Below are 22,793 nucleotides of genomic sequence, written 5' to 3'. Positions count from 1 at the left end.
GAGTATGCTGGTAGTACGGCAGCAGTATCCAGCCAAATGACGCCTGCACCTTCAAGTTCATATCAACCAAACCCATCTGTATATATGATATGAAAAAATGTCGTAAAAGCAGCAGAAGCTCATAGACTTGTACAGAGATGGACAGAGGATGCACCAAGCTGGTTAGTTTAGAACAGAAGTTGTTGCATCTTGCAGTGTTTCTGTATATTTTTCATGTGTTCTTCATGCTGCCCTGCGTCAGATGATTTTGCTATACATGTGTGCAGGAAATAGCTACATCTGCAGGATGCAGAGGACCCAAAGTTCTGGGCTGAACTTCAAGCCTTGAATCAATATCCCATAATTGCAGGCAGGACTCTCAAGTTTTGAATGAAAGCAAGAGTGAGATCTCATCATACCCCTTGCAGGTCTGGGTGGGTTTTATGTACTTACAACAGACAACAATAGACTCCTAGATGGTTAGCATAGAAGCTACTCTTACAACAATTATTGTATTTAAGAACTGAAGGGTATTTCCAAGCTAAAGAAAAACAAAGAACAGAACTTTTTTTAGCCCTAATCCCTGATAGGGGACATTTTTGTCCACTTGGGGTGTACTTTCTCCTCTAATTTTACACTGTAGATAGTGATACTCATCATATTTGGTCCAGTTGTGCATTTTTGACTATTTTTTCGAATTTCAAACACATATACAATGCAATTTTTCATTGTGTAGAAAAAAAACTCCTTAATTTCTGAAAAGGGACATTTTTGTCCCCTTTTAAAACGACCTAAAAACATCATATATTAATATTTTTTTCCACTTTTTTTTCATAAATCTTTTATTCCACTTCAGTTCTGATCATAACTACCAAATTTTCAATTATTTTCAAAAAAATTAACCCTTTAGAGACAAATTTGAACTTTTTAGCCCAAATTTGAAGCCTTTAGGTGCCATTATTTTCAAAATATGGAATGCAGAGTGGAATTATTGAGTAGGGATAATTAGGGTCTGGGATATGTCAATGATTAGCAACAACATTGATTTTTAGGGATTTTTAATTTTTTTGTTATGCCTGATTTAAAAAAAAATCCTTAATTTCTGAAAAGGGCCATTTTTGTCCCCTTCTAAAATGATCCCCAAAATACCATATGTCATTTTTTTTTTCCAGAAATCTTTTCTTCTTTATCTTTACTTTAGTTCTGATCATAACCACCAAGTTTTCAATTATTTTCAAAAAATTAACCCTTTAAATACTAGAGTATATGAGGTAAACACCAATTTCTGTTAAAAAATAAACACAAAAACTGCTGTATTTTCAATATATGCAATGCAAAGTGAAATATTTTTGGGGGATTATTAGGTCTGGGATATGTCATTGATGAGCTACAACATCAGTTTTATCAGCTTTTTAGTTTTTCTGCAATGGCAGATTACAGAAATGGCTCCCATAGACATCCATTACAGCATTAGACTATGGCACACACACACACGCACACACACACACACACACACACACACACACACGCACACACACACACACACACACACACACACACACTGAAACCTGTGTGACCCAGTGATGTTACGAGGTCGTCAGACTGAGAAATAGTTTGAGTTTCTTTGAGGTAACATAATAAAATAATTTAGGTGTCTTTGAGGTAACATGATGAAAGCACCCTCGTTTGTCAACGACAGCTCCACCAGCATTAGAATGCCTAAAGAGTTGAGCACATTTCTCATTTTCCTGATTCACCTCGAAGAAGGAAGTTTGGAAGGCATGGCACAAAAATTCAGCGTTGTCCAAGCCGTGGAGGAAGTCCTCAGACCAGGGCACAGCGACTCTCTCTATTCATCCTCCTCTGATGACTCCTCAGATGAAGAATGGGAACTCACCCTCCCTCCAGCAGCTCTGATTATAACAGCACGGAGGATGAAACTGATGAGACTGCTGGCCTGGATATTCTGTGGGTGTCAAGAAATGGCAAGATATCCTGGTCTGACAACCACGCCATCACCCTCTGATACCTGCCTGCACCCTGTGCTCGCCCTGGACCGACCACCTACGCATGCGCCCGCATAACCGATGTGAAGTCCACCTAGGATCTTTTTCTGACTGATGAGCTTATGGAGCTAATCATTCAATTCACCAACCTGGAAGGCAGACGCACCACAGAGGCCCGGAGGGACACCGACAAAGGAGAGCTGCAAGGCCTTCCTCGGGCTGCTCATCGTCGCCGGGATGCATCACTCACGAGGTGAGAGCACCCTCAGTCGTTGGGATGCACTGGATGGGCCATGTTCAGGCAAACCATGGCACGCACAAGATTTGAATCCCTTTGATGACCGGCTGACACGACCCCATTGACAGCAACAAAGCAAACTGGTTCCGATTGCAGCTCTCTGGGAGAAGTGGGAGAGCCGACTCGCCCGCCTCTTCACCCCGGGCAGAGAAGTCTGCATCGATGAGCAGCTGGAGGCCTTTCGGGGTCGCTGCGCGCTTCGGCAGTATATCCCCAGCAAACCCCCAAAATATGGCATCAAAGTGTGGGTTGCCTGTGTGACGTGCGCAGCTCATAGCCTTCCAAAGACATCTAAGATATGAATGTTTCAGTTTCTAGCTGCAATTGAAATTCAGTCGTACATCGGCCGTTTTACCGATGAAGGGTTTGGGAATGGTGAGCTTTAGACGCTGTGTTAAAATGTATCGGCCTACGTCCTGGGCTAATAAGCTTAATAATATATAAATAATAAGCTAAATTGCTATCTTTAAGTATTGGAATGAAGATCTGCTCAAATGAAAACTCGCCATGGTTGGGACCATTAGAAGGAATAAGCCTGAGCTTCCCCCAGTCCATCGGCAGGCGAGCCACAGACCTGTGCGCTCCTCAACATTTGCCTTCACTGCAACACACAATGCAGTGTCATATGTGCCGAAGAGGTGGAAAATGTTTTCCTCCTCAGCACAGCACACAGGGACCCAGTGGTCAGCGAGGATGAGCACCGAAAACCCCAAATAATCCTGGACTGCGTGTGTGTGTGTGTGCCATAGTCTAATGCTGTAATGGATGTCTATGGGAGCAATTTCTGTAATCTGCCATTGCAGAAAAACTAAAAAGCTGATAAAACTGATGTTGTAGCTCATCAATGACATATCCCAGACCTAATAATCCCCCATAGAATATTTCACTTTGCATTGCATATATTGAAAATACAGCAGTTTTTGTGTGTATTTTTTAACAGAAATTGGTGTTTACCTCATATACACTAGTATTTAAAGGGTTATTTTTTTGAAAATAATTGAAAACTTGGTGCTTATGATCAGAACTAAAGTGGAAGAAAAGATTTCTGGAAAAAAAAAGTGGAAAAAAATATTAACATATGGTAATTTGGGGATCATTTTAGAAGGGGACAAAAATGGCCCTTTTCAGAAATTAAGGATTTTTTTTTTTTAAATCAGGCATAACAAAAAAAATAAAAATCCCTAAAAATCAATGTTGTTGCTCATCATTGACATATCCCAGACCCTAATTATCCCTACTCAATAATTCCACTTTGCATTCCATATTTTGAAAATACTGGCACCTAAAGGCTTCAAATTTGGGCAAAAGAATTTGGGTTTTTAGGGCGTTTTAAAAGGGGACAAAAATGTCCCTTTTCAGAAATTAAGTTGTGTTTTAAATCAGGTATGAGGGTTAAACTAAAACCCAGGAATAATGGTGAAGCCTTATTATGCCAGTGTTGCTCGTCTTTGCATAGCTACACTGATCAAATGGCACCTGCGTCAGTATCTGTACAGCAGAACACATTGAAGTTCCAGCACTCCTGCCTTCAATGGGCAGTGGAAAAGACAATGATGGCACTTTGTTGAAGTCACTGGATGAAGTTCGCTTGTGACAAATGACAAACAGATACATTACCCTCCAAGTACCACCTTTTCCCACACAGTTTCCTGAGTTCAGTGTAGCAAACCATCAATGCATCAGGTTATATCTTTGCTGGAGTAAGTGATTCTTGGTTTATTTGAGAATGAAAGCTTCTTCAAATGTTGCATCCACTGAACTGCTGTTATCACTTGTTATGACTCGTTATGACTCAGTTGTATATGTTAAAGAAGTGCCCTCCTATGTCAATAAAGGCTGAAAAAATGAAGTAACACAAATAATGTAGGCGGGCTGCACAGTGGTGTGGTGGTTAGCACCGACGCCTCACAGCGAGAGAGTTCCAGGTTCAACTCCCAGCTGGGGCCTTTCTGTGTGGAGTTTGCATGTTCTCCCCGTGTATGCGTGGGTTCTCTCCGGGTACTCCGGCTTCCTCCCACCATCCAAAAACATGCATGTTAGGTTAATTGGTGTTAAATTGTCCCTAGGAATGATTGTGATTGTGAGCGTGTGTGTGGTTGTTTGTCTCGTTTGTCTCTGTGTGGCCCTGTGATGGCCTGGCAACATGTCCACGGTGAACCCCGCCTCTACCCCAGTGACCGCTGGGATAGGCTCCAGCCCCCCTGCGACCCGACCGACAGATTAATCGGGTATAGAAAATGGATGGATGGAAATAATGTAGGCAAACTTCTGTTAATTATAACACAAAATGTAATATTACTACAATATAATATTACTAATAGAACTATAATAGTAGTTCTGTTGCCTAAATGGAATGAAACCGCAAAACACAAAAGTCTAAAACAGTGGTCTCAAACTGCACTGACGGTCTTAACCAGTTCAGTTGATTGAATGAAACAAGTCAGCTGTGATGCTGCAGGGTTGGAACAGAAACCTGCAGCCACACTGGCCCTTTCAAGGATCAGTTTGAGACCATTGGTCTAAAGCATGTCTATGGTAAAACAACAGTCTAATGAAGGTCCCGAAGCTCAGTTGGAGGTATGTTGGGAAATGCTTAGTAGCAATGACCCCTCCGCTTCAAAGCGTAACAATAGACGCTTTCGGACAGACCGTTCTAAGAAAGTAGTTATCAGAACTACCCTCCTCGAATTTCGTTCTGATAACTGTCCTTCCCCAGCGGAACTGTTTCAGTCTGCATTCGCACATGAGTCGGGACCTGATAGGGACTGATGCGCTGCGCGCAGCCGTCTGCTTCAGTGACGTGTTATCCGTTAGCCGTTTAGCGCTACATTCAAACACAAAACAAAACGGTAAAAGTAAGGAGAGTAGAAAAAACACCACCAAGAAGCTAATATGGAGAGGGTGGAGGCCACCGTGTTTATGGTCTGCATGATGGTGATATTAATCATGGACAATCACATCAGGCGTCTAATATCGAGGCTGGAAGAGAGAGAGTCAGGAGAAGATACTTTTTCATTTCATGAAGGAAGAAAGGAGAGCAGAGCGCTGCAGACAAATGAGACCAGTGTAAGTTGAACTTATTAAACACCCGCCGGTTCTGTCTGTGTCTATGAGGAAACATTTCAGCCGTGATAGCATGACATGGGGCGTAGCTACCGACCACCACACACCTTCGTTAGATTCGTTCTGTAAGAACTATGAAAAGACCCGACCTCGGAGAAGGAGCTAAATAGTTATAGGAACTAAGGGAGAAAGCCCCGAGTTCCTGTATGTCCGAACACGGGAGAAAACGGCCCCGCGGATTAAAAGGTTATTAGAACTGCCAAAGGTTCCTACAGTCCGAAAGCGGCTAATGGTGTCAGAATAGTTCCAGACTGAATAACTGAATATGTGAAAAATAAAAATTGGCAAGCAGACATTAACAGTCAAACAGTGTTCGAATCAGGCCACAATGTTTTAGAAACTACTTGTGAGACAAGGCTATGATTAATGTTTTTCATCCTGGTTGCAGAAGGGCATCCCAACCTGTTACAGGGGAGGTGTATTTCCCAAACGTTTTAAGGTGGTTCGACTTATTTTCCCCTCACCCTCTCTGCAATTTTCATTTTATTTTCATGTTGAGATAACAGGGCTAATCACATTTTGGGAGGCCAAGCAGAAAGGAAGCAATAATGACTGCCCGCTGAGCTAATATACACTGCCTCGTGTCAAATTGTGTAAATCACAGGGGTAATCATTAAGCTGGTTAAAGTAGTACACTGTGTGCTCTGTGATCATGTTCTAAAAACAAATCATGTGTCGGATGGATTAATATGGTCCAGTTGTGTTTTTTAGATCAGAAAGAATGAGAGAGAAAGAGAGAAAGAAACCTGTATCTGGAGCCTTTGATCATCACTGATGCTGAGTGTAGTGATTTACTCCACCACAAACCCTTTGAAGGTCCCCCCTCTGAAGCAGCGGCTCTGGTCAGTCCTCTGGGCTTCACTTATTTATTATTATTCATCTCATTGATGCACACAAGACGATGCTGATGATCATTAGATGCAGGTCACTTATTAAGTCCTTTCCAGGATTCACACATATCATAATGTGCTGCTACTGTTGCCAAAAATCAACCAACATGCAAAGTGAAACCTCAAACCTTAAAATAAAGTAAAGTAATTACTGTACGGAATGAAAACACAAAACATTTACAGTTTCTCCAACTGTCGACTGTGAGCCGACAATGAACATGTCCTCATTTATAAATCATATAAATATTCATAAATGTTTAATTCAGAGAGTAATCGTTAATTCAAGCCTAACTTCAGATGTTGAGCCGCTGATCTTTATATCACTGTGAAATATGCCAAACAAAACCAAAGCCTGAAGGAAGGATGTGTGTTTGCATGTTATGAAACGGTAGACGTAGAGGCCCATAAAAAGCAGCTGATTTATCACAATATCTTTCAAAAGCACAATAATCCCAAAAATGTGTTGTGCAGTACAACTTTGGTTTGAGTCGGTCTTATTGACTTTCAATACTTTCACGAAGTGGAAAAACACAGATTCTTAAAGAAACAATGTAAGTCAATATCAAGTTCAGTGTTGGGATTTTAGATCTGAGACTTCCTAAAATAGCCAGTTTCTGCAGCAGGAGACCCCCATGTTGGGCCTTGGACCCACATGATCCTCCCACATCGCCTTTTCAGGCTAAGCCCGGCTGGGTTATGTGGGCTGCCCGGCCACCAGGCCCTCCCCGACGAACACGCACCCGGCAACCCTACACCGGGCAGGGTGCACGTTTTCCTTGTTCCTTCTGCATGGGGGGTTTCGGATCATGTTTGTCTTGGTCTTCAGTCCAGACCTATTCGCCTTGGGAGACCCTACCGGGAGCATATTGCTCGACATAGCTCTGGAGATCACTAGACCACGCCACCCTTCTGCCCCGGCGAGGCCACGATCCAGGAACCTGATCAGGATGCCCCTGGTCGCCTTCCCTTGGAGGTGTTGGAGGTGTACCGGGAATGACCAACTGGGATAAGGCCCCGAGGTCGGCCCAGTACCCGCTGGAGAGATTATTTCTCTCGATTGGCCTGGGAACAGCTCGGGGTCACCCAGGATGAGCTGGAAGAAGTGAGTCTGAGCTTCTCTACTCTCCATATTAGAGACAATTGTCAGTAAGGGGGTTGGCGTGGCGTGGCGTGGCGTGGCGTGGCGTGGCGTGGCGTGGCGTGGCGTGGCGTGGCGTGGCGTAGCGTGGCGTAGCGTGGCGTAGCGTGGCGTGGCGTGGCGTGGCAAGACAAGAGAAGGTAAAGGTCAATTCGGGGTAAGGAAATCACAAACTGAAAGGGGAGTCTGGAAACTAAATACTGAACTGAGAGTGATTGGTGAATGGGTGCAGCTGGGGAACGATGAACAGGTGACGTGAATGAAACGAATGAGCAGGACATGGGGACTGAGGGAAAAACAATGGCAAAACTAAAACATGGCAAAACTTAATAAACATGGACTTAAAAACTAATACATGATAAAAACACAAAACTAAAAACATGGGGAAAACCCCATGAACGTGACAACAATACAAAGTTTATTTTCTATTACTCTAAATGCACACTAACAGATAATGCATTTGACTTCCTCAGACAATTTATGTATAAAGCACGGTTCAACAACTAGTCAATGCAAAGTTCTTTACAGAGAACATAGAAGCTGTTATGGTAAATTTGATGTCTGCTAACCACTTGTATTTTAAATGACACCTTGTTGTAGACCCAATGTCTGCAGACCATGTGTCTGTTGATTAACAGACACATGGTCAACGAAAATAAAAACCTTGGCCGGCCGGCAAAAACAACAAAGATCTCTATATTTCATTTCTCATCAGAGGTATTAGGAAGCAAGGGAAGATTTTTTCCACGACAAAGCATTCAAACTAAATTTACAGTTAAAAGAAAGTAAACACAGACAGAGTTACAGTACAGTTATCAATTAAATAAAAAACAAATACAGTGGTAAACAGGAAAGTCTTTAGGTTTGGCCAGAAGTTGCTTAATATATGGTGCATTCCTGTTGACCTCAGACATACTTTGGCCAAAACCATTTATGTACTGTGCTTACACTTCTTAACACTGAGTGGTTTGTTCCAGTCATCCCCAGTCCAATAAAAATGGTTTTCTTCTACTTCTTAAATTGCGAGTGTGAGAATTTTCCATTAAAGCCTGTTTCCTGCAGCTGTTTCCAAACAGTTGGTGCAGCTGCATGCATGTCATTAAGTTGCTGAGAAACAGATGCAAAGAGACCTCTCCCTTGCAGGTGGAGTTACCCTGACACTTCCACCATAGGGCAGGTCAGAGTGTGCCCCCATGCAGGGTGAGCGCCTTCTGAAAGAGATTTTTGACACATTCTCTGTGGGTTTAATCTTTTCGCCTAACAAACCGGTTTGCTATATTTCTTTGCAGTAAAGGTAAAAAGACAAGAATGAAGGTGAAAAGCTCAATGAGAAAATAATCTGACCGTTTTGAAAAAAGGCTTTTGCAGGATGGCAGAACACAACAGCTGTACTGTCTGTTAGCCGAGAACATTTTGAAGGTGTTTAAACACTTGCTGCAAGTAAAATCCTTCAAAAGAATCTTGTGAGCCAACAATGAAAGCAGCAGCAGAGAAGTCATACATCTGCTTTCTGTGACATTGAACCTTGTGTTTCTGTCCAATTTTATGTTAAAACGGATGTTTTAGCATTCCTTGACTCTCCTTCATATTGATGAAATTGATTCAAAAGCTGGGTGCCAGGGTTACTACAGGTATCACAAAAGCATACTGTTACAGAGGAAGTATGACATCTCAATTCAAACTTGATTTCTATGCTGACTGCAAAGATTAAAGCAAAGGTGAAATGATAAAGATGTTAAATCATGCTTTTATGCATTCAGCTGAAGGGAGACAAGGCGCGGCAAAATGTTCATGGAAGCACTAATACCAAAGCTATCCCTCAAAATAAGAAAATACTGTCAAGTTAAACAGTAAAGAGATGAAAGTACAACTCTAGCCTCAAATTTGCACACTTTTAGAGGGCAGTGAAACCAGATATACATGATAAAATGTTTGCGGGGAGGTAATTTATTGCTTTCTCTTGTCGATTTTGCTGTGTTCAGCATCTGAGACCTGACTTCATGATGGAAATGAGCTTCCATCAAAGACATAGATTTGAAAGTTGTTTGTCTTGATCTCACGTTGTCATGTTAAGGCAAGGCAAGGCAAGGCAAGGCAAGGCATCTTTATTTATATAGCGCATTTCATACCACAGGCAACTCAATGTGCTTTACATAATGTCACAAAGACGTGGGATGCAAATACAAAATGACTGGAGTCACAGGTAGTGCTTCAATTGTGCGGTTTATTTACAGGGAGAGACATCTTATAAAGAAGCCAGTTATGTGGAAAAGCACCCTCAGTCTTTCATACATGGATCATATTTGCATTGTTCCCCACTGGTTTGGTGGTGAGTGCACGCACCACATTGGACTAATGCTCAAACATCATATCTCCAACAGAAGCACAACCCCCCCCCCCCCACCCCCCACCCCCCACACACCAATCACATTTGTTTTCTCAAGGTTTCTTTATTTTAGGATAGTTACCTGTGCTTCTGCTGCTCTGTTTGCTCTCCCAGGCAGGCACAGAGGAGCAGGAGGATGGCAGCAGCATCCTCCCCGAGTCCTGAAGGCCTGTGCAGAGCAGCTCTGTGGGATTCTGCAACACCTTTTGAACCTTAGCTTGATCCAAGAGAAGGTACTACTGTTGTGGAAGACATCCTGTCTTCCACTCAACTCATCCTTCAGACATCAATGACTACAGAGCTGTTGCCCTGACATCCCACATCATGAAGGTCCTGGAGAGACTCCTGTTGACCCACCTGTGTAAGCAAACCAGCACATATCAGGACCCCCTGCAGTTTGCTTATCGCCATGGAGTTGGAGTTGAAGACGCCATCATACACCTGCTTCAACAAACCCACTGTCATCTGGACAAAGCAGGCAGCCCTGTGAGGATCATGTTCTTTGATTTCTCCAGTGCATTTAACACAATCCAGCCTAATCTGCTTCGTCTGAAACTCCAGAAGACTCAGGTGGAGGCCTCAACAATCACCTGGATTAATGACTACCTGACACACAGACCACAGTTTGTCAGACTGAAGAATTGTGTGTCTAACCAGGTGATCAGCAGCACAGGAGCACCACAGGGGACTGTACTTTCACCATTCCTTTTCACTCTGTACACTTCAGACTTCCAGTACAAGTCAGACTCCTGTCATCTACAGAAATATTCAGATGACTCTGCAGTAGTCGGGTGTATCAGAGATGGACAGGAAGCTGAGTACAGAGAGCTGGTGGACCGCTTTGTGGCATGGTGTGGGAACAATCATCTCATCTTGAATGTTAACAAAACAAAGGAGATGATTGTAGATTTCAGGAGAAGCAGGGTCAGATCAAACCCTGTTTCCATCATGGGAGAAGAAGTGGAGGTGGTTGAGGAATATAAATACCTTGGTGTTCATGTGGACAACAGACTGGACTGGAGACACAACAGTGAAGCCATCTACAAGAAAGGACAGAGCAGACTGTACTTCTTGAGGAAGCTAAGGTCCTTCAAGGTTTGCAACAAGATGTTGCAGATCTTCTACAAGTCTGTTGTTGAGAGCGTCATTTCCTCTTGCGTCATCTGTTGGGGCAGCAGCATCAGAACCAGGGACCTAAAAAGACTCAACAACCTGATAAGGAAGGCTGGTTCTGTTCTGGGGACAACTGTGGAACCTCTGGAGACAATAATGCAAAGAAGGATTTTGCATAAAATCAAGAGAATTATGGACAACCCTGAACATCCTCTCCATGAGACTGTTATCGGAAAACAGAGTCTCTTCAGTCAAAGGCTTCTTCAGTTTGGATGCAAAACGGACCGCTACAGGAAATCATTCCTGCCCACAGCCATCAGCATCTATAATAACTCCTTGATTTAATTGGGCTACATCAACATTTAATTTCCCTCTGGGATAAACAAAGTATTTTTGAATTGAACATGATCCATGTATGAAAGACTGAGGGTGGTTTACCATGTATCACCTGTGTGTAGTGACGAGGGTTTCGTCACACATAAAGACAAGGCATTTAAAAGAACAGCATAAAGCAGCAATTTAAAGAGAAAACAAATAGAATAAAAAATTAAAAACACAGTTAAAAGTAATCAAAGAAGAGGGGAAAAAGAAAGATATAAACTCAACCATAAGCACACGGAAAGAGAAATGTTTTTAACCTAGATTTAAAAGCGCTTACAGTTGTGGCTGATTTCAGTTCTGCTGGTAGTTTTTTCCAGTTGTGTGCAGCATAACAGCTAAAAGCTGCTTCACCGTGTCTAGTTTGAACTCTGGGCTCCACTATCTGACCTGAGTCAGCAGATCTCAGAGCTCTACTGGGTTTATACTCAGCTAGCATGTCATTCATGTATTCTGGACCTAAACCATTCTGTGATTTGTAGACGAGTAGCAGAACTTTAAAATCTATTCTGTATCTGACCGGGAGCCAATGTAAAGACTTAAGAACTGGGGTGATGTGATCTGATCTCTTTGTTCTGGTTAAAACTCGGGCTGCAGCGTTCTGAATGAGCTGCAGCTGTTTGAGACTCTTTTGGGGGAGTCCAGTCAGAAGACCGTTACAGTAGTCAAGTCTGCTGGAGATGAAAGCATGAATCAGCTTCTCCTGATCTGTTTGGGACATGAAACCCTTAATTCTGGATATGTTCTTAAGTTGATAAAAGGCTGATTTGGTGACTGATTTGATATGATTGTTGAAGGTCAGGTCTGAGTCTATCAGCACGCCGAGGTTCCGGACTTGGTCTTTAGTTTCTAGAGACAGTGACTCAAGATGTTTACTGACAGCAAACCTCTTCTCTTTGATGCCAAACACAATGACCTCAGTTTTTTCTTGATTTAACTGAAGGAAATTTTGGTTCATCCACTTTTTGACTTGCTCTAAGCAGTCGCACAATGACTCTATAGGACTGCAGTCATCCGGAGACAGTGGGAGATTTATCTGTGTGTCATCTGCATAGCTGTGGTAGTTGACTTTGGAGTTCTTCAGAATTTGACCCAGAGGCAGCATGTATAGAGTGAACAGAAGGGGTCCAAGAACTGACCCCTGAGGAACTCCACGTGTCATAGCCACTCGATCAGATTGATTACTTCCAATAGTCACAAAATAACTCCGCTCCTCCAAGTAGGACCTGAACCATTCTAGGACTGTCCCGCTGAGTCCTGCCCAGGTTTCCAACCTGTTCAGCAGTATACTGTGATCCACAGTGTCAAATGCAGCGCTGAGATCCAACAATACCAGAACTGACACCTTGCCTGAGTCAGTGTTCAACCTTATGTCATTTAACACTTTAATAAGAGCCGTTTCTGTACTGTGGTGAGGTCGGAAGCCTGACTAAAGTTTGTCAAGGAGTCCACTGGAGTTCAAGAAGTTACTGAGTTGATTAAAAACCACTTTCTCAACAATCTTGGCTATAAAAGGAAGATTTGAGATGGGTCTGTAGTTGGTTAAAATGGAAGCATCCAATGTTCTCTTGTTTAGGAGTGGCTTGATGGCAGCTACTTTTAAGGGTTTAGGAAACGTGCCTGATTGAAGTGAGCAGTTTATTATTTGCTGCAAATCTGTTTGGACAGAGCTTACAATAGTTTTTAAGAAGTCAGATGGCATTGTGTCAAGACAGGATGGCGATGGTGTAAGATGCTGGACTGTTTCTTCTATGGTTTTTTGGTCAACTGTATTGAATTCTTTTTTTTTTTAATTTGATTTTATTTCAGATGTTCTAGGGAGATCAACAACCTCCAAGTCAACAGAACAAAATCATATAAGCAAAATCCCACTTAACACACCTAAAAAGGAGTGGGAAGAAGCATAGCTTTTTGAATCCCACCCCTACACATTCAAAATATAACACATATTACTTGTACGCACCTCCATGTAAAATCAAAACTATACCATAAATGTTATACATGCATATCCAAATAATACAAAAAGAAAGAGAGATAGAGGGAAAAACTAAAATAAAATCACAGCATGTTTTCACTCATGTATCTCTGAAAAACGGTCTGTTTATACATTTTCTTGAATTGATACAAACTTTGACATTTTTTTAACTCCACCTTCAGAGCATTCCACATCCTTACTCCACATATTGATAAACTGAAACCTCTCATTGTCGTTCTATTCCTGGTTCTTTTGAAATTAAATGTCCTTCTTAAATTATAATGTACATCTTCCAGACTAAACAATTGTTGAATGTTACCAGGTAGCTTATTATTTTTTGCCTTGTACATAAATTGCATTGTTTGATATTTTACCATATCAACAAATTTTAAGATCTTTGACTGCAAAAAAAGTGAATGAGTATGGTCCACATATCTTACCTTATGAATAACACGAATTGCTCTTTTTTGAAGAACAACTATAGAATTCAATGAACTTTTGTAATTATTGCCCCATACTTCCACACAGTACATTAAATAAGGCAGAACTAAAGAACAGTACAGAATATAGAGTGAATCAAAATCTAAAAACATTTTGGCTTTATTTATTACTGAAATACTCCTTGATATCTTGCTTTGTAGGTATTTGATATGTGGTTTCCAACTTATTTTATCATCAGTTATGACTCCAAGAAATTTTATTTCAAAAACTCTCTCAATGTTCACCCCTTCAATTGAAATACATGCCTCTGTGTCCCGTTTACAGTTTCCAAACAACATAAATTTTGTCTTTGCTAAGTTTAAGGATAATTTATTATAGTCAAACCAAACTTTCAATTTACTAATTTCAGTCATAACATCATCCTGTAACTTCTTTAAATTATCTCCTGAACTAAAAATATTTGTATCATCAGCAAAAAGAACCAATTTCAATAACTTAGACACTTTGCATATATCATTAATGTACAAAATAAACAATTTCGGCCCCAACACCGAACCTTGTGGGACCCCACACACAATATCTAAGTACGATGAACAACAGTCCCCCAGTTTGACAAATTGACGCCTCCTATCTAAGTAGCTTTTAACCCAATCTAGAACCACTCCCCTGATACCATACTTTTCCAATTTACTGGTTAGTAATTGGTGATATATTGTATAAAATGCTTTTTTTAAATCAATGAATATTCCTATTGCAAATTGCTTATTGTCGATAGATTTAGTGATTTCTTCAATTGTTTCTGTCAGTGCCATTGTTGTTGATCTGTTTGATCGAAACCCATATTGACTTTCAGAAAGTAACTGATATTTGTCGAGGAATGCATCCAGCCTTTTAATAAAAACCTTTTCTAGTATTTTTGAGAATTGTGGCAATAAAGAAACAGGCCTGTAATTTGTGAAGTAATGTTTGCTCCCAGTCTTAAACAAAGGTATAACTTTAGCGATTTTCATTTCATCTGGAAAAACACCTGTCTGAAATGATACGTTACAGATGTAGGTTAGTGGTTTAGATATGGCTGAAATAACCTTTTTCACCAATGTCATATCAATATCATTGAAATCAGTGGATAACTTCCTCTTGCAGTTGTTAACTATATCCAATATTTCACTTTCTTGTACATCACTTATAAACATTGAATTAGGATTACTCTTCAGTAGTCCTTCCATATTTGTGCCCCTTTCCCCTGGATCTGGGAGTTCTCTTGCAAGATCAGGGCCCACATTAACAAAAAAGTCATTAAAACCATTGACAAAATCTTGTGTATTGTAATTCTCCTTGCCATCATAAATAAAATGCTGGGGATAATTTCTTGATGAGCTTCCCTTTCTTAAGATATTATTTAGCGTATTCCATATTCCTTTCACATTATTTTTATTCTCATTAAGTACTTTCTTGTAGTAGTCCTTTTTATTTGCCCTTATAATATGAGTTAGTTTATTCTTATATTTCTTATATTTATTTTCTGCTTCTTTTGTTCTTACTCTAAGAAATTCTTTGTAAAGACTGTTTTTCTTTTTACACGCATTTACAATGCCCTTTGTAATCCAAGGATCATTGTTTTCATGCTTTCTTACACTTTTCCATTCTTTAACTGGACAATATTTATCATATACATTACCAAATATCTTAATGAAGATTTCATAAGCACTGTTAACATCATCATTTTCGTATATTACTTCCCAGGTCTGTTTTAACAAATCCTCTTTAAATAAATTAATTCTGATTAATTAATTCTGACATCATAGTTGATTGATTCCTAGGTGGTTTTAAGGATTGCGTCATTTTATTATTTTGCTCATTTATGTTGATATTTAGCCTTATAGATTTGATTTTTTCATTGAAAAAACAAGCAAATTCATTGCATTTTTCTGTGAAACAGAGTTCTGAAACTATCTGTTTTGGGGGGGGTTGTCAGCTTATTAACCATAGCAAACAGAGCATTACTGTTGTTGATGTTCTTATTAATCAATTCAGATAAGTGTTGCTGTCTAGCCCGGAGTAACCCGTGGTTAAAATTACAAAGACTTTGTTTGTAGAGGTCATGGTGAATTTGAAGTTTAGTTTTTCGCCATTTACGCTCTGCTTTCCTGCATTCTGTTTTCAAGGCCTTTACCATTATAGTGTTCCTCCATGGTGTTTGCTTTCTGCTCAAGATCATCTTATTTTTAACAGGTGCAACAGTATCCATGACATTTGAGAGTTTCAAGTTAAAGTTATCTAAGAGTTCATCAACTGTCTCTGCACTCGCAGTTGATGACATAGCTATAACTTCCATAAACTTAGCACTGCTATTCTCATTTATGTACCTTTTTCTAACAGACACACGGGTTAACTGAATGTTTGGAGTTAACTGTAAGTCAGAGAACACACATAAATGATCAGAGAGCGCCAAGTCCTTGATATCAACAGAAGAAATGTCAACACCTTTAGAGATAACCAGATCCAGTGTGTGGCCTCGAGTATGTGTGGGTCCATTCACATGTTGAAGGAGGCCAAAAGTGTCAAGTAGAGAGCAGAGTTCTTTACTTGACAATACATACCCAGTAATATTGTTGTAATGTTTTAAATACTTGAACGCAGTTTTTCTAGAGAAGATAATTGTTTTGTATATGGGATTATCGTCCATCGACTCTTTTGGGCTTTCACATGCGCGAGCCTACAACTAACCGGTGAGTTACATGCTGTTTATAAAGTTGTTTTGTAACGTCCCCATGCCAGTAATGTGAGAACCATGCATATGGTTTTGATGGTAAGGCTTGTGCCACCACGTATTAGCCTCGCATGACACGCTGTGCGAACAGCGCGATCTCCACACAGGGAGCGCAGATTTGCACTTCTCTGTGTCCTACTATCAGTATTTGACAACCTCTAGCAATGGAAACGCGCTTCAAATGCCCCGGAGTTCCCCTTTAAAGAGGTGTCTGCGTCCCCAAAAGATGTTGAAATTGTCAATAAAGTTCATTGAATGAGCAGCACACATGTCTTTGAGCCATCTGTTTAGCATCATCAGTCTGCTGAATCTCTCATCTCCTTTCCAAACTGTTGGTAGAGGTCCACTGAAAAACACCTCTGTACTTGTGCATCGAACTTTGTTTACCAGGTCCATAAAGTCTTGTTTTAATACCTCCGATTGTTGCTTCACAACATCAAGGGCTCCTGTGTGTATGATGAGAGATTTCAGTGTTGGATGCTCAGCAACAATGTCCAGGATCTTCTTTGAGATATCACACACCATGTCGTTACTAAAACAGAGTATTTTGGTCTTTTTCTTGCTGCAAAAACGTTTTATCTCATTCACAGCTCCGTCACCCACTATCAGAGTTTGAGGCCCAGTGGTTAGCTCTTTCTGTGGCCTTGTAGCATATAATTTAGCCTCATACCTTTCTCCGGTCTTGGGAGATGAGCGTTCTTTTGAAGAGTCAGGATTTTGAGAAAGTGGAGCAAATCTGTTCTCTAGCAGAATTCCTGTGTCTTGTGGCAATTTGCTGCTGGTTTTGGTGGTGGTCTCGGTCCATCGTTGCTTTTTCTTTGGTATCGGGGTAGAGACATTCCTGTGTGATAGTGCAGGCCACTCGGTGTCATTGTGGGTCTCCTGGTGTTGGGTTCTGCCTGATAACCGTCTTCCCACATCTGAGGGAGGCGATTTGTAGTGTTTTGGCTTAGCACTAAGGGAGTTCCAGGGAGGACTGGTTAAATATTTTCAATTTACACCAGGCTCCTGCCGTGTCTCGGTGGTGCCAGTTAGCTTCCTGTTAGCCTGCTCCCTTTCAGTGTTTTGGGATACTGGCAGAGTAGTTTCATTCCCATATTGTCCATTTATCTCCACGTTCACTTCAAGCCGATTAATTTTTGTTTCCAGTATTGCTATCTTCTGGAGTAGCTTGTGGTAATCGTCAGTGGAAAAGGGAGGCATCTTGCTGCTAATTAGCTTCAGTTAGCTGAGCTCCTCCAAAAGCAGGAAGCTGCAACGGAATTTCCACACGACAGTTTCCAGATGACTTTCTGATAAAAATGATTAAAAAAGTGTTGGTTCACTTAAAAGAAAAATAATAAAATCATATCCAAGACTTGTGGAAAGAAGTAAAATGATTTAAAAGCAAATAAAGCAATAAGCAGCAGGAGGAAGCAGAGACACGTCTGCACTCTTCAGAAGCAGGAAGCATAGGCCAGTAGGTGTTACACAACACCTACTGTTGTAGGTGAGAATAAAGCACCTCCTGTATTGGTGAGAATAAAGCATGAAGCCTACAAACAAACAGAGGAATGTATTAATTTGAAAATAAACAACTTTCTGTATAAGTTTGTTGTCCCTAACACAATTTAAGAGGCACCTTCTCCACTTTACTTTGACTTGGTAATTACCATTTATGCATGGCAAAATTACCTATTTAAGGACATTTGTCTACTAATAGAAGATTTGAGGGAACATACTTTGATAAAACTGCTGTCTTCAACTTGATTAGATTGGATTTGGTGAAATCATCAAGTTAACGACTGGCTCATGTTAAAAATGCCATAAGCTACGTTGATTTACAATCATTTGAAGAATGTCTCCTGTTTTTTTTTCAGTAAACACAGGGATCATCAGTGAAAACTGTTACGCTCTCCGTCATGATACACGTTAACCCTAATGCTTTCCTCCTTTGTGGACATTCTTCTCTGTTGGTGCATTATGCTTTCAGCACAAAGCTCTGCAGGCACATATGAGGCTGACAATAAAGGACCCCAAGATGTGCGAGCATGCTACACTATGGGGATGCTCCAATATCTTATTTATGCTTTTCATGTCCTAAGCCTCTTGTCTCTAATCTGTGCCACTCGATATGTAGGTGTGCATGGGTGTGAAATATGCTTTGCTTCCTTGGCATGGATTCCACATTGTTCTTGCCAACGGGAAGGAGAAAATGTTTGGCAAGAATAAAAATGGCAAGATTTGGCACAGTTTTCTAAACCATACAAAGCACCTACGAAGCAGATTAAAAGGAGCAGTGTTGCTTTGAGGATCCAGTGGCTTTGTGCGCACCATGACATCATCATTTCACATTTGTGAGCAATTGTGTCAGTCATAATATAGACGCTAGCAGGTGTCGTGACCCTAAGATAATTGCAGTGTCTCACGGGAGGCCTTCAGGAAACAGAAGTTGCCGCACACCGTTTCCTCTTCAACAAAACAAAACAAAGCACTTCAAACATGGACGTGGATATCTGCTGACAGCCAAAGTGGATAGTGTGTTGTAAAGAGGGTAGAGCTTCTATATTAATATGCAATACCGAGTGAATAATAAGAACACTGTCTATTTTAAGAATATATACAGACCTAGGCATGAAGCATGATAATTAAGCATCGCCACTATAGCAAGGTATAAAAACGAGAAAGGCTTAAGAGCAGCTCCATTTAAAGCCGCATACATACACTGATTGCTAAATTTGGCTTCAGATGTTTTTTTTTCTTTTAGGCCAATTATTATTGAAAGTGTAGGCCGTAAGCTGCTGTTTAATCAGCAGTGTTACTCTAAAGCAAAATATAGCTAAAGGCTCAAGATGAAAGAAACAGCTTTGCCTTCATTATCACCATACTATGCATATTTAGTTCATTTCATACAACAACTTCATGCACTGTACAAGGTTTGATTCAATAATCTTATAACATGGGATGATCTTTATTTGCCACAAAACTTGCTTCTCAAAAAGCCTGCACGGTTTGCTTTATTAAAGGTGTATTGACATCTGGCAGTATGAAATGCATTTACCCTTGCATGTGTAAGAAAAACTATGGTGACTGTAAGCAGTGTGAAATTTTCCGTTGTCCCTTCTGAGCTGCTGCAGGAACACTAATAACGCAGAGCAACACAGCCAAGGAGCAAGGAAGGCAATCTGTGGAGTCTTTGAAAAATAAAATGCTTGTTCTGAGCTAATTAAAACACAAGCAATTCTTGTTTTTAATTGATTCTACATAAATGAAAACATAGTCCTGAATATATTATTGATTTTCTGCCAATAGATTTCAGTCCAAAGCTTGCTGCCTTCTGACAACTTAAACCCCTTTCACACGATCTCTGATGTCCATCATCTGGAAACTGAACACGTCATGTAGGAATTTAACACTTGCTGCTTTTTTCTGTAACACTTTGCAAGGTTGGACCGAGTAACATACATATCACTGTCAAAATGACAAGTCTGAAGTGCCGCAGTCACATACACAAACAGGTGCAGACACAATGCTGTGAGTGGCTTGATATGAATTTTTATGGCAAAAGAACATGTTATGTATGCGAGGCTCTCTGACTGTGTGTCTGATACAGTTGTTCCTTGTGGTATAGAGCTCTCTCTCTGTTTCTCTTTATTCTGCACACATCTTACTTCAGGTGTAACACAAACAACTGTCACCTCCACAAATTCCCAGATGACACTGTTGGATTTGTTGGATGTGCACCAGAGGGGAGTGATCCTAAATACAGGATGCTCATCATGGACAGTGTCAGCTGGTGCACACTTATCTACCTGCACATAAACACCAGCAAGACAAAGAAGACAGAGATAGACTTCCACAAGAAAAGCCTCCCACAAACACACCTGAGACTTTCCAGGGACTGGACATTAAGACAGAGAGAGAACTGAACAGGTTTAAGGAAGGCCAGAGTTATCTCCACATGCTGACAAGGCTGAGATCATTTGGAGTGTGTGGGACACAGCTACAGTAAAAGCCTTCCATCTCACTGCAGTAGATTCATCGCTTTTCTACACTCTGGTCTGCTGGTAAGCTGGACAGGGAAAGACTGAACATGCTGATCAGGAGGGTCAGCTCAGTCCTGGACTGTCCTTTGGACTCGACTGACGATGAGCATGTTAGTCCAGATAACATCAATCATGAACAGTATCTCTAACTCCCTGCATGGCGCTGTAGGAGCTTTGAGTAGCTTCAACAACAGACTGATCTACACAGAGCAGAGGAGAGAGCACTGCTGCACATCATTCATCCCCACAGTGGTCACACCCTACAAGAGCACAATGTAATCACTGTTGCTCAGCCAACTCACTCTGCGAGGTCTATTCACCTGCAATATTTCCCGAAACACGAACAACACAGAGTGAGTGCAACTCATCCACACATCATACCGTTTGTATATACAGTGCTACCACTTGTATCTACGTACAGTATTTAGTGTTTACTTGTAACTTGAGTGCATGTTAAACATGTTGTTTATTTCTATATACTTTTTATGCATATTTCAAATCTATATTTTGTTAATACTTTTTTTCTCACTTACTTCTGTAACAACTGGATTTCTTCTATGAGGATGAATAAGTCTTATGAGACTACGGTAACGGCAGAAGGACTTACAGAGTGTTGTGTGGTGCCACAACCTCTGTACAACATCTGGCAGCAGCAGCAGAGCAGAGACTGTGTCCTCGCATGAGTCAAGAATTCAGCTTTTTCACAATCAAAACGTTGCTGTTACTCAGTGCAATGAAACCCTCGCTGATCAATCGATAAGCGCAAACACTTCATGTTTACGACTTTGATACCTGATTTACTTGAGCATGATGTGATAACGCATTATATGATGTTATTCCTTCTGAAGGTTTTTATAATTACAGTGTGTAAAGTTAATTAGGAATGCAAATTTGATGTAAAACATTTCTCACTGTGCTATGTGAGTTATCAAGTTTATCTGCAGAGTAGAAATGTTTTCATCTCAGAAACTAAGACCGCAGTGTGTCCCACATATCTGTGCAGAAAATAACCATCTGGAATCATGTCATTGTCCTCTTTCTCCTGATTAAAGAAGCTGAACATCATTCGATGGCTCTGTGCTCTGTAATAGGGTCCCTGGAGTGGTCAGTGCTGACAGTCCAGTGAGGTTTATTGAGTGGACACTCAATTTGAGTTAAAATGGCACAGACAGGAATCACCAATTTCAGTCAGAATATTAAGAATAGATTAAAAATACAGTCAAGCGGGTTTCTGACTATAAGTTGAAGTGACAGGTGTCATATCCAGGTACTCACGTGAAGCTTAACAAAATATGTGAGGACACTTAGTCAGATCATAAATGGTGATTCTACCATTTATTGGCCATCTCACGGACCTCGATACCAGCCAACTGCTTTGAAATGTTTTTACATATCATGACTGAACAAACACTGTGATGGACCTGTCCAGGGTGTACCCCACCTCTCCACTAGTTTTGAAGAAGATATTTTCAACCGCTACATTATTTTCACGCAGTTGTATTAAGCTTAAATTTTTATCTGCAGCTCTAACAAAAATCTGATGTCTGGACTTTTGTGACCTCATCGCTGCCTAAATGCACATTCTAATGGTTGGTGCACATTATATGCTCCATTTACATGAACTACACATCACATTTAACCTTATGAGACCCCCTATCATCCTCAGGCTCCTGCTGTGCGCCAAATTTACAATCATATGTAAAAAACTTGAATAAATGTCCTTATTTGACCTCTACGCCAGCTCGCTGACATTGAGAACTAAATTCATGGTGTGAAGCAGTCTCCAAAGATGCATTCTAAGTTTAACTGTAAAACAATCTACACTGTGTTTGACAGTAATAAGCAGCGGTGTTCAGCGCCTGAACAAATAAAATTCACATTTATATTTGATAATGAAATCCATAGATCAAGTTAAAGTGCTGTTTCTACCAGGCCCTTTAGAAAAAAATCTAATATTGTTTGTGGAATTAATTTTCCCTTGTAAATACATCTTTAGAGCGACACTGAGTGTTAGTTTTCTTTCTCCCATTTCTTAATAACATTCAATCCTACAGCTTTAAAATGATACACATCCCTTGTAGACTTCGACTATGACAGCCAAGCGAGGGACGTAATAAACAGTAATTTCTCAAATGTACGATAGTAATAAAATAAAGAGCTGCACAGTAGCAGTGCGTACATGTTTCACCAACTGCCTCACTTAAAATCTGATTGGTCAGCCTTGAAATACAGCATTTGGCCATTCATAACACCATTTCAATCACAGCTTTA

The sequence above is a fragment of the Odontesthes bonariensis genome, chromosome 9 (genome assembly GCF_027942865.1).
Source record: "Odontesthes bonariensis isolate fOdoBon6 chromosome 9, fOdoBon6.hap1, whole genome shotgun sequence".
Taxonomy (NCBI): Eukaryota; Metazoa; Chordata; class Actinopteri; order Atheriniformes; family Atherinopsidae; genus Odontesthes; species Odontesthes bonariensis.
The sequence above is the reverse complement of the archived record's forward strand: the minus strand, read 5'-3'. Positions refer to the sequence as shown.